The sequence below is a fragment of the Schistocerca piceifrons genome, chromosome 1 (genome assembly GCF_021461385.2).
Source record: "Schistocerca piceifrons isolate TAMUIC-IGC-003096 chromosome 1, iqSchPice1.1, whole genome shotgun sequence".
NCBI classification, from domain to species: domain Eukaryota; kingdom Metazoa; phylum Arthropoda; class Insecta; order Orthoptera; family Acrididae; genus Schistocerca; species Schistocerca piceifrons.
This window is the reverse complement of record NC_060138.1, coordinates 546753867-546773477: the sequence shown is the minus strand read 5'-3', so window position 1 is coordinate 546773477 and position 19611 is coordinate 546753867. Positions and strand designations below refer to the sequence as shown.

Here is a 19611-nt window from a genome sequence, read left to right as displayed (position 1 = left end):
CAAAACAGATATGAGTAGACTCACGGCATGAGTCACCTACATAGAACCTCAAAGTGTTTCTACCCGTATCGAAATTTTCCTGGTAAGATCACAAGGAAGTGTATCCATTGTCTTTACTTTCAATGCTGATACGACATCGTGTGTGTGTGTGTGTGTGTGTGTGGTGCTTACAATTATCTTGGACTATCACCTCTTTCCTTCGTCACAGTTACCCTATCAACGCAACCCACATCTCCCTCCCCCATACCCACCGCCATAAACAGCCAGTCGTTAAGTAAACGTTATGAGCACTTTCACGCGGCATTTACTATGATACGTACCCGAAGTCTGTTTATTTTTTGCACTTTATGAATGCTTTCAAAAGAGCGTACGGAAAATGAAGCTGAGTTGATTTTGTAGCCACAATCTTTAGTGATGCTTCTGGGGTGTTTACAAAGGCCCATAATGCTGGTGATAACGCTACTATCGTATCGCTCTTTGCTCTGTGATAGTAAACTCGCTGAGACACCAAGCATATAGGAGGCCTTTAAATAAGAACTCCAAATCTGTAACCCAACAGCACACGTACTGCACTGTTGCCAGTTTTGATAAGACAAGAAAAAAATCATACTAAGGAATACCCAGTACCAACCGCTTATGGGCTGTTATACCTTTCTAGCGACCAAAGTTTAATTCCTAGACACTCTCTTTTCAGAGTCTTAGTTATCAACCTCTTATACAGACGTAATATTGAAGGTCCGGTCCTAACGCAAACTAAACAGCAGCGCCACACCAACGGCACCTGACTATTGGAGCCTTATGTTGCTGACATGCGCAGTACGCTATGAGCACTGCATAGGCGTTCCTACTCTAGGAGTTTGGTAAGAGATATTACGACTTCAGCGAACTGGATATGGGAAAAGATATGCCACCAAAAATGATGGCGATAAACGTCGCGTTGCCACAGGGAATTATAGATGTCGAAGCTTGGGGACTTACTGTCATTAAAATACGAACTGTCACAAATCGAATCAATATAATCCCTTCGAAATGACTAGTAATGCCTACGGACGTGGAAGTTTAGATAAGCAATAAACCAAAATCAGATTTTTAGCGGTTATCTTGTGCGCAGGTCATATTCTTAAGTTAAGTCTCGTCTTCTCTCACCAAAAATCGGGTGCAAAATTAGCAAGAAATGCAGTAAAGGAAAAAACGGAGTCATGTACGAAAATTTTACGTGAGGGATGAACAGCAGTATAACCACTTCACGACACAATTTATCATAAATCTACAAGAGATTCACGTCTCACTGCAGCGCCATCGATTGCCGCAGTGGTAAACCAACTGAACTAATTTTTCAGAGGAACAGAAAGTCCCCATCCATCCATCGTGATTGTTCCCAATAACGTAGATATCAACGGTCATTAATTTGTTATCACTCCAGTATGTAGGAAAAATTAGTGGAACGGTACAATTAGCGCTGAAACACATACATAATCTAGCCCATTACACTGTCTGCCGTAGATACAACCTTGATGTTAAAGAACGAGGTGGAGCAGTGGCTAAGACGCTGGACTCGCAGACAGGTTTTCTGTGGTTTCCCTAAGTCGACTGCGGAGAGTGCCGGGACGCTGCCTTTGAAAAGATTACGGCCAGTTTTCTTCCCAGTCCTTCTGCGATCCGTGTTCGTGCTACGGTTTCTAACGGCCACGTCGTCGACGGCACGCTAAGCCCTCTCTCACGGTTCTCCTTCAAGCACGATAACGGTTTAGCTACATGCAAGAATGTCATTTAGGTATACACGAGTGTACGTTAGAATACATTACGGCTCATTAGACTACTGACACGAGCCTCTGACATATTGCGGTTTCACATAGCTGGATGTTTCTACGGCTCCCCACACAACGACCCTGTCACCCACTATGTTGTTTTCTTCAGGCGCTCGAATCGAACATTAATCTTAACTGTTACGGAAACAAGCGCTCGACAGTTTACGCAACAGCAGGTCCAAAGAACTTTATGTAACCGACTTCCATTCCAGTCCCTTGTATTGTGTCCACGATGATAACATTGTTGTTTGCGTAATCATCAAATAAATTCCTTGCGTTTTGATATGAAACTGTCTAGCCTGTAAAACGAATGTTTCGTACGTAAGAGACGACGTCATGAGGGTTGCCACTGTATGTAAATAAAACAGTTTACTGCGTCAGTCACTCGTCTGTTTTATGAGAAATTAAACAAGTTATTGACTCAATCAAATCTTTTGTTCATACTGCATCAAACAGTTGTTTTATTGACATCAGATAAGCTGCTCTCCTCTCGTAAGCCTACAAAAGTGTTTATACAACATGTGTTTATCAAGCAGAACAGAGATGAAAGTGGAGAAGTTGTGATTGAAAGGTTAGTTTGAGTGATCCTTTTACAATGGAATATCCTTTCCTAATCAGACCGGAGATCTTGCTCACTCACTCCCTTATAGGGCGCTCTACAATTAAGTGTGTAATCTAAACCACACTGCAAATTGCGCTTTTAACACAAAAAAGTACTAAAAGAATCACAGTCCTTACAAGTGTCTGAAATTTCCTAACTCTGGCCAAGGATTTAACTGCATACATTTGTACTTGTAATATCATACGACCACACCGCCAAACGACGTTTATACAACTGCATGTATTTAGTGCATATATTCCATGCACAATAAACTAAAGAAAAGAAGAAGGTTAGGATTTAATGCCCGTCGAAAAGGATTTGAGAGGCACCTACACTATCTGATCAAAAGTATCCGGACACCTATTATTTGGGACTGATATGAGTGTGGCCACCCTTCCCCTTTATGGTCGCTTGGAATCTACTGGTGGCAGTTTCAGTCGATATCTGAACATCTGTGGAGGACCTGAAGCCCGTTCTCCCTCAAGAGGCGAAACTAGAGAAGGCAATGATGTCGGCCACTCAGGTCTGGAGCGAAATCGTCGTTCTAATTCATCCCAGAAGTGTTCTATTGGGTTCGTGTAGGGACTCTGGGCAGGGCAGTCCATTTCAGGAACGATATTGTCCACAAATCATTGCCTCAAACGGGCTGCTTTATGGCAAGATGCATTGTCATGCTTATACAGTCATCGTCTGCGAACTATTCCTCAACTGTAAGCAGTACATAATGCTGTTAAACGTGTCCAGATACTTCCGCATTTAGTATTTTCTTGAGCGGAATAAAGTTACCAGACCGTAACCACGAAACAACACCCCCATATTGTAACACCTCAAGCGTACTTCACTGCTGGCACTACACATGATGGAAGGTAAATTCTCCTAGTATTCGCGAAAACCAAACTGCCGGCCGCTGTGACCGAGCAGTTCTCGGCGCTTCAGTCTGGAACCGCGCTGCTGCTACAATCGCAGGTTCGAATCCTGCCTCGGGCATGGATGTGCATGATGTCCATAGGTTAGTTAGGTTTAAGTAGTTCTAAGTCTAGGGGACTGATGACCTCAGATGTTAAGTCCCATAGTGCTCAGAGCCATTTGAACCATTTGAAACCCAAACCATTCCATCGGATTGGAATAGGGTATAGCGTGACTCATCAACGCAAAGCACTCCTTTCCGGTCATCCACTGTCCAGTGGCGTCGCTCTTAGACCACCTCGAGCGTCAGTTGGCAATGGCTACAGAAACGTTATGAGGAGCTGCTCAACCCATTCTTTTTAAACCCATACGCACAGTCACTGCGCTAGCTGGACGGCTGGTACCAGTTTGGAACTCACGAGTGATTGCTTCAGTTGATTTCAAGCGACATTTACAACTACCGTCCCGTGCGTTCCACGGTGCCCGTCCGTCAGTAAATGAGGTCTTTCTGGTCTTAGCTTAGCTGTGTTTGCTCTTTCGTGTTTTCACTTCCCGTTGACGTCGACAATAGTCGACCTGGGCAGCTTTAGAAGAGTTGAAATGTCCCTGAGGGATTCGTTACTCAGCTGACATCCAGTGACCAGTTCACCTTTGAAATCACTGAGCTCTCCTGACCTATCCAATCTGCTGTCACTGCTTCTCTACTGACTCCTCGCCTCGTTTTATACTGGCGGGTCCGCCTCTCCTAACACCTGGTGGTGAACTCCGCTTTATGTTGGGATATCCGGATACTTTTGATCAGACAGAGCAGCAGTGGAATCAACGACTTGGCAAATTTGGCCTCCGACTGAGTATTAAGAAGACAGAATAGATGGTGGGAGGTATTCAAACCGATGGAACCATCAGAGTCGATGGAGAAGACCTGAAGAAAGTGGAGTAATTCTAATATCTTGGCTCACTCATATGAAGTGATGATGTAAGTCCACCGGATGTCCGTGCCTGTGTTAACACAGCTTGGGTGAAACGGCGCCGCATGACCGGCGTCCTGTGTGATCGCCGTGTGCCTTTACGCCCTAAGTCAAAGGTTTATAGGACTGTAGTACGCCCAGTCGCACACTAAGGGTCGGAGTGTTGGCCAACGATAACGAATGATGGAAATGCGAATTCTCCGATGGTCCCTTGGGCTAACCCGACTTGACCGTGCAACAAATGTCGACGTTCGACGGCGACTTGGAGTTGCACCCATCTCAGACAAACTACGGGAAAGCAGGTTAAGATGGTACGGACATGTCATGCGCAGTGAAGGGACTCAGTGGCAAGAACAGTTTAAGCACATGGACATAAATGGCCGACGACCTCGTGGCTGACCCAAGACACGATGGATGAACTGTATCAAGAAGGATATGGAATTCATCAATGCCACCTATTAAGATGCCGTTGACAGACCGAAATGGAGGCAGATATGTCGACAAGCGGACACTGCTACTGTGGGATAAACTAAAGAAGATTCAAATGGTTCAAATGGCTCTTGGTACTATGGGACTTATCATCTGAGGTCATCAGTCCCCTAGAACTTAGAACTACTTAAACCTAACTAACCTAAGGACATCACACACATCCATGCCCGAGGCAGGTCACACGGTTTCAGACTGAAGCGCCTAGAACTGCTCGGCCACTACGGCCGACAAACTAAAAAAGAAGGAGACGTGTAGGTGCATTAGTATTTAAGTTCCGAGGACGACGTGGACATTAGAGATGACGCACGAGGTCCTGTTGAACAAGGAATAGGAAGGAGACGAGTCTTGTCCTTTCGAAAGGGACCATTCATGGATTCGCCTTAATTAAGGTGGACTACAAAAAACCTAAATCATGAGAACTTGAGGGGAACTTGGAATCTGATCCGCCCTCATGCGAGCCTGGTGTCTTCACCACTGCATCGCCTCACTTGATAACATAGTTACACCTCTCTCTGAGAGAATTCACATATTTTGTAAGTACAACTGTAACTGTCATAGGATCTCTGGACAAAATATTAGTCATTTACTTAAAATAGCGCTCTGATCGGTTTGGAGCGCTGGCAGATGTGGCTTGACCGGTATTACACTATCAAATTTATTTGTGAAAGATTTGATCAAAGATGTGATCAAATATTCGTAAAATATATTTGACAAAGATCTTTGACATGGAGCTAAAAAGGGGTATTACACTGTCATCATATTTATCGTCAAAGTTAATGATGGCTGACAACAACAACTTGTTATTAACCGCAGCAGTTGCGTGTACCACAATTGCACTGTGTGCACATGCGGAAGAGAAGCGGGGAAAAAAAGGGAAACGTACCTGGGTGAAGCTGTGGGTTTTACCACGACACGATAAAAGCATTCAACAAAACATATTATGTGAACTTATAGTGAAGGACGTCAAGTCGCACATCAGTTATTTAAGAATGGATGAGCATACATTTCTTTATGTGCTCAGTGAAGTGTAGCCTCATATCACAAAGCACAATACTCACTCAAGAACTGCTATATCTGCAGAAGACAGGCTCACTGTAACACTTCGATTCCTTGTTACAAGAGAGAGTTGGTTTAGGTTAGGTTAGGTAGCGTAAGGTCTCCCATCTTCTTAATCTATTTTTGTATTCAGGGTGCCTCACGTTGTAAAGCGCCTCATCGGCTTCGTACATCTCTATTAACTTTCTAGTTGTCGGTACACACAATTGTATTTACCGGCAATGTTTATAAAAACACTACAGATGACAGAATGCTGCAACGATGCTAGCGATCCACGTGGTAACATGTCACATTGCAGTGAACACAAGACAAGCGACTTCTTTGATCAAATCTACAGTGAGGCCCTAGATTTGATCAAACATTTGACGACATTTGACAAAGTTCCCTATTATACCATCAAATTTCTTTGACAAAGATACATGACAAAGATTTTGGACAAAGAAATTTGATAGTGTAATACCGGCCTTACGTCATGGCAGTGACAGCCAGGTGTGTGGAATCAGTGCAGCATGATGAGTCGACGTGGAGACATGACAGACGGCGGAAAACAGTTGTCAGGTTTAGACGTGCCCTTAACCACACAGTGAATGACACTGCCCAGTTTGTTGGTGTACCGCCGTGGACTGCCCAACGTGTTTGCGAGAGATGGTGTAGCATTCGCAGCCACACAGCACGGCGTCAGAACACCGGTCAGCTACCAGACACGAGTGCCACGTCACGTCAGTGACAATCGTTTTCAGACCAGACAGGAATTGTTGCTAATAGTGAATGTGTCTTCTGTCAGTTTCAGAGGGAACATCAACACGGGGACTGCAAGCAGTGGACATTTGGAGTTGGAGTCCTCGAAACAGGCCATTGTTGACAGCGGCATACTGAGCAGCACGTCTTCAGTGTGTCAAACGACACAGAAGCTGGGCAGTGGACGATTGGAGGCGTGTAGTGTGGTCCGACGAGCCGCCATTTTGCCTCTTTTCAAATCATACAAGACGTCGGGTGAATCTGCGGCTTTTGGGGTGAACCTACGGCTAAATGAGGGCTTTCGCAGTGTGTGTATTGCGTAGTTTAAGCTGGAGGCAGGGCCGTACTAAAGCCATGATGTAAAAAAGAAGAAAAAGAAAAGAAATTGGCCACGTGTGAGTAGGATTCGCACTTTGAGGGTTCCGTAGATACTTCATTATCTATACAGACAGAGAAAAATCCTGGAATGGATGAACTGTCTATACAGACAGTTCATCAATTCCATGTCAAAGATCTTTGTCAAATATATTTGACGAATATTTGATCACATCTTTGATCAAATCTTTCACAAATAAATTTGATAGTGTAATACCGGTCAAGCCACATCTGCCAGCGCTCCAAACCGATCAGAGCGCTATTTTAAGTAAATGACTAATATTTTGTCCAGAGATCCTATGACAGTTCATCCATTCCAGGATTTTTCTCTGTTCTTGACACTGATACTGGCACGATATCGGTCCGAGGAATTCAAATAGTTTCGAAAATGTTTTTGTTTTAAGTGTGAAGTGGCAAAACAATTGACAAAAGAAATATTTTTTGTGATATAACTACAAATTAACAATACTCAGATTTTTTTCCTTTACTTATACCGTGCAAGCTCACTTACTGCTAAATTTAATGACTCTAGGACAAAGGGAAGTACGGTCTATGTTTTAAGGAGCCAGTTTGCGAGTATGAAAATACGTGACATAAATGGCCGTATCTTTTGATTGCATTGACTTAGAAGCTTCAATTTTTTACGCGTACAAGGGACCATAGAACCTAGAAGGTGACTCAAATTTCCACTTGATACATCTAGCCGTTCCTGAAAAAAAAGCCGTCTTACAAGACGGACAGATAACAAATGACAAAAGAAGTATTCTTTCCGTGTGACATAATTACAAATCAACACTTTTCGGGCTTTACTTTTACTGTAAAACCTTTCGTCTTGCCATAGTTTATGATTCTGGATCAACGGCAAGAACCATACAGCTTTTAATGAGTGAGTTTGAGAGTGTTAAAATATGTGACATAAATAGCTGTATCATTTGATTGCACTGACTTAGAAGCTTACATTCACAACATAACCAACGGACTATAGACCTTGGTATGTGACGTAAATGTGAACTTGATACATCTAATAGTTCCTGAGAACAAGACTTCTTAACAAACGGACGAACAGACAAATGGATTACAAATGTCCAAAAAAATTTTTTTCGCCTGAGATGATTAACAGTTTTAGTATTTTTCCTATACTTGTATTATGAAAACCTCCTGTCTGATAAATTTCATGATATTAGGCCAAAGGAAATTACCCTAAAGGTTTTGACGAGTGCATCTGAGAGAGCTAAAATGCGTCACCTAACTCGCCATATCTTTTCGTTGTACTGATTTAGTAGCTTACATTTACGAGGGCAGTTCAATAAGTAATGCAACACATTTTTTTTCTCGGCCAGTTTTGGTTGAAAAAACCGGAAATTTCTTGTGGAATATTTTCAAACATTCCCGCTTCGTCTCGTATAGTTTCATTGACTTCCGACAGGTGGCAGCGCTGTACGGAGCTGTTAAAATGGCGTCTGTAACGGATGTGCGTTGCAAACAACGGGCAGTGATCGAGTTTCTTTTGGCGGAAAACCAGGGCATCTCAGATATTCATAGGCGCTTGCAGAATGTCTACGGTGATCTGGCAGTGGACAAAAGCACGGTGAGTCGTTGGGCAAAGCGTGTGTCATCATCGCCGCAAGGTCAAGCAAGACTGTCTGATCTCCCGCGTGCGGGCCGGCCGTGCACAGCTGTGACTCCTGCAATGGCGGAGCGTGCAAACACACTCGTTCGAGATGATCGACGGATCACCATCAAACAACTCAGAGCTCAACTTAACATCTCTGTTGGTAGTGCTGTCACAATTGTTCACCAGTTGGGATATTCAAAGGTTTGTTCCCGCCGGGTCCCTCGTTGTCTAACCGAACACCATAAAGAGCAAAGGAGAACCATCTGTGCGGAATTGCTTGCTCGTCATGTGGCTGAGGGTGACAATTTCTTGTCAAAGATTGTTACAGGCGATGAAACATGGGTTCATCACTTCGAACCTGAAACAAAACGGCAATCAATGGAGTGGCGCCACACCCACTCCCCTACCAAGAAAAAGTTTAAAGCCATACCCTCAGCCGGTAAAGTCATGGTTACAGCCTTCTGGGACGCTGAAGGGGTTATTCTGTTCGATGTCCTTCCCCATGGTCAAACGATCAACTCTGAAGTGTATTGTGCTACTCTTCAGAAATTGAAGAAACGACTTCAGCGTGTTCGTAGGCACAAAAATCAGAACGAACTTCTCCTTCTTCATGACAACGCAAAACCTCACACAAGTCTTCGCACCCGAGAGGAGTTCACAAAACTTCAGTGGACTGTTCTTCCTCATGCACCCTACAGCCTCGATCTCGCACCGTCGGATTTCCATATGTTTGGCCCAATGAAGGACGCAATCCGTGGGAGGCACTACGGGGATGATGAAGTTATTGATGCAGTACGACGTTGGCTCCGACATCGACCAGTGGAATGGTACCGTGCAGGCATACAGGCCCTCATTTCAAGGTGGCGTAAGGCCGTAGCATTGAATGGAGATTACGTTGAAAAATAGTGTTGTGTAGCTAAAAGATTGGGGAATAACCTGGTGTATTTCAATGCTGAATAAAAGAACCCCTGTTTCAGAAAAAAAATGTGTTGCATTACTTATTGAACTGCCCTCGTATTTCAACGTGAATGGCCTACAGACTTTAGCATGTGATATAAATTTCAATTTGCTGCATCTACCCGTTACTGAGAAAATGGGGTCTTAAGACAGACGATCAGTCGGAAAGGCACATAAGAAATGAAAAAAAATAGTGTGAAATAATAACAAAATGTACAGTTTTCGGACTTTTCCTTTGTTAGTTATGTGAAATCCTCCTTTTTGCCAAATCTCATTATTCTCTGCCAACGGGAAGTACCCTAAGCTTTTCATGAGTGTGTTTTCAAGTATCAAAATATGTGACGTAATGGTTGTATCTTTTGATTGCATTAACTAAGATAGTTTTTTACTTCGCCAACGAACCGTATACCTGAGTATGTCGCACAAGTTTCAACTAGATAAGTCAACCCTCTGGTGAGAAAAAGGGGTTTTAACAGTCCGGCAGGCAGACGGACAACAAAATGACCCCATAAGAGTTCCGTTTTTACCTGTTGAAGAGATGAACTAAAAAAAAAAAAAAGAGGAACACAGTGTGTGTGTGTGTGAGAGAGAGAGAGAGAAAGAGAGACGAAGAACTTACCCGGAGAGTCACGTATCCCTCGTGTTCTTGTGCAACAAGAAACCTTTCCTTTGACCCGCGACTGTATACACACGTTGTTATCAAACTGTCATTTCATCCAAACAGCGCCCGCATCTCGTGGTCGTGCGGTAGCGTTCTCGCTTCCCACGCCCGGGTTCCCGGGTTCGATTCCCGGCGGGGTCAGGGATTTTCTTTGCCTCGTGATGGCTGGGTGTTGTGTGATGTCCTTAGGTTAGTTAGGTTTAAGTAGTTCTAAGTTCTAGGGGACTTATGACCACAGCAGTTGAGTCCCATAGTGCTCAGAGCCATTTGAACCATCCAAACAGCATCGTAAAGATATTATACTAACGAACAGACGTGACTTAGATTACGTTACATTGTGCTTGGTTGATGCAGCTGCCGCCTGCGCTAGTAGTTTATGTTCAAGAATGGAGCGTTGGCTGACACTTCGCTATGGCGTTGTAGGCACTCAAAAACTGGCCAACAGGTGATGAAGCAAATGTGCTATTGAACCGAAAGAATTCCAGTTTTTGTCGATTTATGGTTGCCGAGTACTGGAGTGAAACTCGGGTTAGAATGCTTCAAAGTGTTTGAGAGAATAGTAAGTAAAATGGGTAAAAGATTTCGTATGTATCGCATCATTTCATCTCACTTAAATTTCCTGACGGTAACGCCTTAAATAAGAGTTATGTATCTTATTTCGAAAAATATACGGTAGATTTTGGTCGCAAATGTAGCAAATAAATCGATACAGCTGAATTAGTTAAAGAAGTAGCGGCTTTCAAATTACAGTAGAAAGAGCTGATAAAGAGCACAGATACATTTTCCCGTTTGACTACACTGAAGATTTCTTTTCCAAAGTATGACTTACGAGATGCTTTTCTAAACATTGAAATAGCTTTGAAGAAATGTATGACAATTCTAGTCACTGCAGCATCTTGTGATCGCAGTTTCAGCAAATGAAAGGTGATAAGACAATACTTAAGATAGAGTATAGGTGTACCAGACCGACAAATTCAGTTATTTCGTAGATACAATAAGATACTGAATTTGACTTCAATGACATAATCAATGAGTTTGCTTCGCTCGAAGCAAGGAAATGGTAAATAATACACTCCTGGAAATGGAAAAAAGAACACATTGACACCGGTGTGTCAGACCCACCATACTTGCTCCGGACACTGCGAGAGGGCTGTACAAGCAATGATCACACGCACGGCACAGCGGACACACCAGGAACCGCGGTGTTGGCCGTCGAATGGCGCTAGCTGCGCAGCATTTGTGCACCGCCGCCGTCAGTGTCAGCCAGTTTGCCGTGGCATACGGAGCTCCATCGCAGTCTTTTAACACTGGTAGCATGCCGCGACAGCGTGGACGTGAACCGTATGTGCAGTTGACGGACTTTGAGCGAGGGCGTATAGTGGGCATGCGGGAGGCCGGGTGGACGTACTGCCGAATTGCTCAACACGTGGGGCGTGAGGTCTCCACAGTACATCGATGTTGTCGCCAGTGGTCGGCGGAAGGTGCACGTGCCCGTCGACCTGGGACCGGACCGCAGCGACGCACGGATGCACGCCAAGACCGTAGGATCCTACGCAGTGCCGTAGGGGACCGCACCGCCACTTCCCAGCAAATTAGGGACACTGTTGCTCCTGGGGTATCGGCGAGGACCATTCGCAACCGTCTCCATGAAGCTGGGCTACGGTCCCGCACACCGTTAGGCCGTCTTCCGCTCACGCCCCAACATCATGCAGCCCGCCTCCAGTGGTGTCGCGACAGGCGTGAATGGAGGGACGAATGGAGACGTGTCGTCTTCAGCGATGAGAGTCGCTTCTGCCTTGGTGCCAATGATGGTCGTATGCGTGTTTGGCGCCGTGCAGGTGAGCGCCACAATCAGGACTGCATACGACCGAGGCACACAGGGCCAACACCCGGCATCATGGTGTGGGGAGCGATCTCCTACACTGGCCGTACACCACTGGTGATCGTCGAGGGGACACTGAATAGTGCACGGTACATCCAAACCGTCATCGAACCCATCGTTCTACCATTCCTAGACCGGCAAGGGAACTTGCTGTTCCAACAGGACAATGCACGTCCGCATGTATCCCGTGCCACCCAACGTGCTCTAGAAGGTGTAAGTCAACTACCCTGGCCAGCAAGATCTCCGGATCTGTCCCCCATTGAGCATGTTTGGGACTGGATGAAGCGTCGTCTCACGCGGTCTGCACGTCCAGCACGAACGCTGGTCCAACTGAGGCGCCAGGTGGAAATGGCATGGCAAGCCGTTCCACAGGACTACATCCAGGACCTCTACGATCGTCTCCATGGGAGAATAGCAGCCTGCATTGCTGCGAAAGGTGGATATACACTGTACTAGTGCCGACATTGTGCATGCTCTGTTGCCTGTGTCTATGCGCCTGTGGTTCTGTCAGTGTGATCATGTGATGTATCTGACCCCAGGAATGTGTCAATAAAGTTTCCCCTTCCTGGGACAATGAATTCACGGTGTTCTTATTTCAATTTCCAGGAGTGTATCATAATAAAACATAATTCTTTGAAAGGAAAGTGTTCTCAACGAATACAGCCATTTTTCTTTTATTTCAAAATAACCATCTGTGGTGAGCAAATGTATATATTCTTTGTTATACGCCACACTAAAATACAGTAGTTCCCATAAACAACAAGACCTTTGTTTCACAGTGCTGCACGCATAAATCCCTCGTTTGACGAATACTGAGACAGTCTACTGCATCTCAACCGTCCCGTTAAATCATCCGGTCTCAACTCCACAGAAAGCGTCTGTGAATTTCTGGAAGCACAGTTGAAACGTCATAATGAACATATTCGCAATTTGGTCGCTCTGCGGGATCCAATCAACGATCAGTGCTTTCAACTGGTTATAGAATATGTGAAAAACTTTTGATCTCTTTTTCTCTCTGAATAACGACTATGTTACATCGTGTTATTATCGTGTCTTCTGAGAGTTAAATTTTTTTGCCCGGTGTGCAAATTTGTTCACATGACAGGGACTTCGTTTTATTCAAGCCACCAAGTGCCGTTGATTTTAATTCTAGAGCTCAGACATTATCTAAGAACATCGCGAGAGGCGACTGGTTTTCAGAAAGCAATTTAATTAAATACTGTCGAATTTGTTCTATCTTACATAAACGCAACTGCTGTCGGCTTATGTTAGTCGTCTGCCATCCTGCAGGATACACGCAACATGTATCAGGCCTGAGAAACGGCGTTTCCACGAAAAAGGACAAGAAAAACCAAAACATCTAGGCGACCAACAGATTCTACGATTAAAAGTGATTACTCTCCTTAAAGTAAACGATTACCTATGATGTCACGGTTGAACATTTTCATTTGGCTTGAAAGACTGCTTACCATTAGAGGAACGTTCCTACATTTCAGCAACAATTATCGTCAGTACGCATGCTTGATCCATAACGCGAACAATGTTCTACACAACGCATCCATCACTTCCTTAATTTAATCCTAGTACATGTGCAATAACTAAATTCTTATTATAGTACAGAAAAACAATTTCCTTTGCAAAAACTTGGCTGAAATGTAGTAAGAGAATATCTCCGCATTAGATGTTCTTTGTTAAGTTAAACGGTGGCTTCTAGTCAGAATTTTCATAGCCAAATGAAAAGTGGGAAGTATACAAATTCGGTATCAAATTAGCGAGCGTAAGGTCTACTTTTGCTAATAAGGGTTTACTTGCTTGAAAGCAATCAGGATAATTAATAAAAAGTTAAACTGTTGGTTGGATTAAAATTTATGGAGTTGGACACGGACAAATGGAGTAGTAAACAATACAATCGTTAGGTTTAGTTTTCGAAAAAAATATTTAATTATCTAAAAGTAATCAGGATAATTCAGGAAAAAGTTAGCGTGATTTGAGGGAAATTGAAATCTTTCATGAACATTTGCTGCTAACCACGTGTCAAAAAGCTACTCTCTTCAAGGTCTAGCTATTTTGCGGGTAAACAGTTACGCTGATGTAATATTTATCAAAAGGCTTCCTTCGAATCAGCTAATAAATTCAGGGTATCTGGAGAAGGCAAATGAGATGTCACAACAATCATCTCTTCAAGGCGTAGCTACTTTGCCTCAAAAAATTGCATTGTTGTGTTGTTTGACTTTCAAAATGGCTTCCTTCATATAAAGTACTAGATGTAGGCCATTTCGAGAGCAGCTGACACTAGGGAGACAAATGAGGTATCAACAATTTTATCGTTTCAAGGCCTAGCTATACTGAGCATGAAAAGTTGGAATGGTGTGATTCCACAGTTAACCGTCAAAATGGTTTCCTTCAAAGTCGGTCAATTATATTGTGTAAAACTAAGAAATAAACTACAAACAGATTGACGCCCCTTTGAATGGTTCTCGAAAGCATGTACAGCAAATAAGGTTCGATAAATGTTTTTCTAATCTATTTCGTTCTTACTTTTGATAGACAAACCACTTCACAAGACATTTGATTGATTGGTTTTTCTTTTTTTCTAATTTCTTTATTCCTTTCTTGATATGAGAGAAAAAGTCAAAAATTTTTGCACTGTTACGTCTCATAAGCTCCGTACTATGGCTTCCAACAGCTACATACGTAATTTAAAAATGATAATCACATTGTCTTTTAAAATGTGCTAAACGTCGTAGATCAGAACATAATAAAATAAGTAGACACCTGACATTGATTTCGCTGTGTGGCGTTATTTGATCGATTGTGAAGTGCTTTCTATTGTCTCCTCCGTTCATACAACAGGAGTCTTGCTGTGAACATAGTGTACTGTTGTAGAAACCCATTCAACAGCCAAGATATAAAATATTTCTTTATTTAAGACAACCGGGCTCAACAGACACTTCCTGTCATCTCCAGGTCTTAAAACACTTTTTCCTGTAAAATACGTTCATTTTACGCTTAAATTTCAAGCACAAAATGTCAAGTGGATAAAAATCAGCAAATTATAAACAGTCTGTCATCGCTAAAATATTTAAAAACATAAAGCACCTTGTGCAAAAAGCCGTGTCCATATGCAAATTGCTCACAGAAGCTTGTTACATCATATAAACACGGTACACGAAAGTACATCTGTTTACGTATGCTGGACATATTCTAAACAGTACCAGTCCACATTAACTGACGCATGTGGTATAACTCACGAAAAGAGTTTTAAGACCTGCAGATGACAGCAAATGTCTGTTGAGACTACTTGTCTTAGATACAGAAATGTTTTATGCGATCTTTGCTGTTGAATGGATTTCTACAATGAAAACAGGTCGCCCTTCAGTACTATCAAAATGAGAAAATTCAATCATAGTGTACTGTGCACGTCACCAATATCAAACAGTAATTGTCACTTCACATCAGTATAACGCTGTTTGCTTATATGTTGCCCAAAGCCAGAAACCTTACTAATACATGTATGCCCTATTGCCACACATTTTAACACTAGTAATAGCAAAGGTGAATAATCGTTGCTGCTACAGATGCAAATAAATACGACTACTTTTCATCAGTAAGTATCACAATCACGTGACTTCGGATACAATGTACGACCACAGCAAAAATTCTATTTTGCGCATTTGAGTTCTCAGACCATAGGTATCTTCTGTGATTCCGTTCATCATTTCACTTGTCAGTATTTGATTTTTATTTATTTAGTCTGGGATCGGCATTTAATCACACCGAATAAAATGTGTGGCAATTTGGTCTTATTGAACACTCAGTCGTTCTGCTGAATATGAGCAACTTTGAAAGAGAGCATTATCTTTGCGAGATCATCGCAGATCTTTCCTCCCGCCGAAATTTCAAAAAGTAGCAACGTGGAAAATATTACAGAGGTAAACCAACTTCTCTACTCGCCCACCTTTTAATACGGTAAGCGACTTTATATTATTAACAGCTTCTTTTGATTCGAAGCCTGAAAGATCATGCAGATGTAAAACAACTATTCATGATTTAATCTTTCTATTGCAGTTCCTCTGGCTTACTTCTCAGTAGCCTGTATTTAAGTCTTCTCACATTTGTCTTCTCTGATACTTTTGTACAACAACCTCAAAGTATTTCAGATTCCTTCTGAATTTTTCTCTATTTTGAATGTCTTCATCCGATATAGTCAAACTTTTTTGCATACCACTGATGCTCCGATTTCTGATCTTTATGCTACTTAAATTCTGAAAAATTTGCGCTTGCACGGAAGGTGAAGAACGTTTCTTTTGGATTGAGCGTACGAGTTCCAGGATATTTCTCCTGTGTCCTTTGTCGTTTATCAATACATAATTTTGATTCCTTCAGTTTATCAATACATAATTTTGATTCCTTCTGTTTTCGCTCACAGATTTATTCGAAACATTGTTACTTCTTTCTTTCTCTTCTTTGCGTTTCCCCTACTTTCAGTGTCACAATACATTAATCCATATAGCGTACATAGGCTTTTATAACTGAATTATACTAACAATTTTAGCGTTTATTGACAATGTTTGTTTTGTTGCGCGAGTCCTTGCAGATTTGGCTTCACATTACTGCTTATCAAATTCAGAGGAAAAGAAAAAAGATTGGGGGGAGGGCGCACCTCCGACGAATATGAAGGTTGTGGCTCCATTGTAATTTCGTGGCTTCGGAAAAACATGAATATTAAAAAATTACGAACGTCTAATAAATGTGAGCCGCTGTCAATTTCTCCGCTCTTTTATCCTGTTTTACTCAAACACTGTATGCTTTAGAGAAAAAAATATCAACAAAATTAATATAAAGAATAATTTGTGCTACACCATTTCGTTTAACGCAAGGAAACAATAATATTCGATATAACGAAAGTGTATTCCCATTGTAGGAGTCAATGGAGACGGTTCTGCAGTATGCGCCATAACCTCAATATAAACGCTCTCTGTGAAGTTGCACAAAACAGAATAACGAGTTCTTGATTCGAGATAAATGAGGAATTTCTTGCAAGCAGTGACTTCATTATTTTGTCGACAGTTTCTTTGAACACTGTTACTTTCTTCGTCTTTTTTATTGCGTCACTAGTCTCAGTTTTACTATCTTCAATTCTATTCGAAGATTTTCTATTTAATTCAATTTAATTTTCCGTTCATTTTGGCACGACGAGTCTGAAACCATCGCGAACAGAGCTGTGTGTAGGATGTAGGGCACTATAGAAAGTACAGACAGTTTGACGCGTAAGGTAACTGTGCTGAATAGGCTCCGCTACAGTACGAAATTACGTGAATAGTGAGAGTTTATTCTGACGCTCTCGCAATCCCCTAATTCAACTAATGGAATAAGCTCTGACTGCACATTGCTACGAGTTCTATTTGTACTGCACAAAGTAAAATTTTGAACTTCCCAAATCAACAGATTCCAAGGCATTTTGAAGCCCATCGTAATTTAACTACGAATTTTTCACTCGTAATAAAAGGGCCAAGAGTCTTACGTACCGCGTTTATAACCTCTCATCGTACCGCGTTTACAACCTCTCATATTTCGAAGAAGTCGATATTAATGAAAAAAAGTCAACGAAAGAAGGACAAAACGATGCTGAGGTTGTGTACCGATAGGTCGGTACTATCAGTGACTTCGACTAAATCTTGAGTCCTTATTGGCAAGCCCGCGTCTCGTGGTCGTGCGGTAGTGTTCTCGCTTCCCACGCCCGGGTTCCCGGGTTCGATTCCCGGCGGGGTCAGGGATTTTCTCTGCCTCGTGATGGCCGGGTGTTGTGTGATGTCCTTAGGTTAGTTAGGTTTAAGTAGTTCAAAGTTCTTAGGGACTGATGACCACAGAAGTTAAGTCCCATAGTGCTCAGAGCCATTTTGAACCTTATTGGCAAGAACAGAATTAAACGCAAACCTTGGTGATGCAGTTTCTTCTTTCTGCTGTAGATATTACGAGGCGAAAGAGGAAAACAGATGCCGATTTGCGGAAGGCGCTCAATATCTTCAGCCTGAATGGTACAGGATCAGAAAGTTGCTGAAACTGGACATTGTGTAAGTAGATAATGAATGTCTAGCGTTTTTTAAACTTGTCTTAGGCTATTAGCTTCTGCAGAGTGAACAACCGAAAGATTTAGTTAATTTTTACATTGACTATACCTATGATGTACTACTGTGATGCGGAATGAACTAACTACACGTTATTCAACATCAGTCGTACTTCTATGTGGCTGCAGGATGGCCACTCACATATGAGCTTACATAACAATAAAAAATTTTCGCTTAGTAACGTAAGGAAGTATGTAAGTCTTACATAAGCTAAACAATTCTAAACATAAATTCTTCTGTGGCATATGTTTCGCAGAAGAAACTTACGTCTTCTTTCTAATTTAATTCCGCTGTTTATCAGGGGCTTTGTATAAACATAAATATGATCAGAGGTGTTGGTAGCATTATCATTCAGCCATTTCTGAATTAAAATCGATATTAATAAAATCACGAAGGTGACATTTTTCTGTTACGGACATCGAAATTCCTTCGGACCGTAATGTACCACCTACATCGAGAGAATTTACTTACGTGATATATTCTTACAGCAAACTTCCTTTCTTAAAACCATATTACCATATAATATAATTTCAGACGACACTGCTGCCTAAAGGCATAAGCACATAATGTTAACATACTGAGTTGCTTCTCACCAAGATTTGCAGTGTCACGAAGTGGAAAAATAGCTAAACTGAGTTGCCTGAGAAGCTCATAAGTTTGATTAATTTTATTTTTTTTATTTATAATTACAGTTCTGATAAATATGAATACCCTAAGATTTGGAACCCTGTCTTATTATCTGTTGATCAAACAATAAATTTATCATTGATGTTGCAACGGTTTCTGTGCAGTAACGATTATTCTTTCATATTTTTAAATAGAGATCATTCCAGAAAATGACAAAATAAGTCAGGAATTGCTTTAACCATATTATTTTTTATTTCTTTTGTTGCTTTGTGTCTAATGGGACTGATTAAAATACTCACGTTATCTGTAAAAAGAACTAATTCTGCTGAATGTGCATTAAAATCTCGTTTTCCTGTATGAGTACTATAACGAATCTAAGACTGAACGGCGTAAATCTTCTTCAGTGGCATCTCCCCAGTTAGAAATATTTCACATTTTTCTTGTTAAATTTGACGTAAACCATTTGTTAGCTACATTGGTAATACCACAAAACATCAATTTTGCTAACGAAGTTAGTGATTTACGTAGTCACATACTCTGGGTAGATCACGGAAAATACAGACAGGTCTAATTTTGTAATTTAATTCTGGTAAAATCTGATGAGCGATTGTGTGAATGGGATTATCTGTTGAACATTGAAAGTCAACCAGAGTTAAAAGCTGAAGTTCGGGTGAAGTCGAATGCTTATCGCCTTGAAGTCGGCGCTGATGGCGGCGTTGAAACTGTCAGAAACGGGAAGAGCGTGAGCCCGCTCTGTGACTCTCTCCAATGGAATGAGCAACTGTAGACAGCCGCCGTGC

At 42.0% G+C, this 19611-nt stretch overlaps 1 protein-coding gene across 1 annotated transcript in view; it reads right to left on the bottom strand.

Annotated features, from left to right (window-relative positions):
- LOC124786607 overlaps positions 1-19611 on the bottom strand; it is a 156529-nt gene that overhangs the window by 48130 nt on the left and 88788 nt on the right. The gene's annotated exons all lie outside the window — the stretch shown is intronic.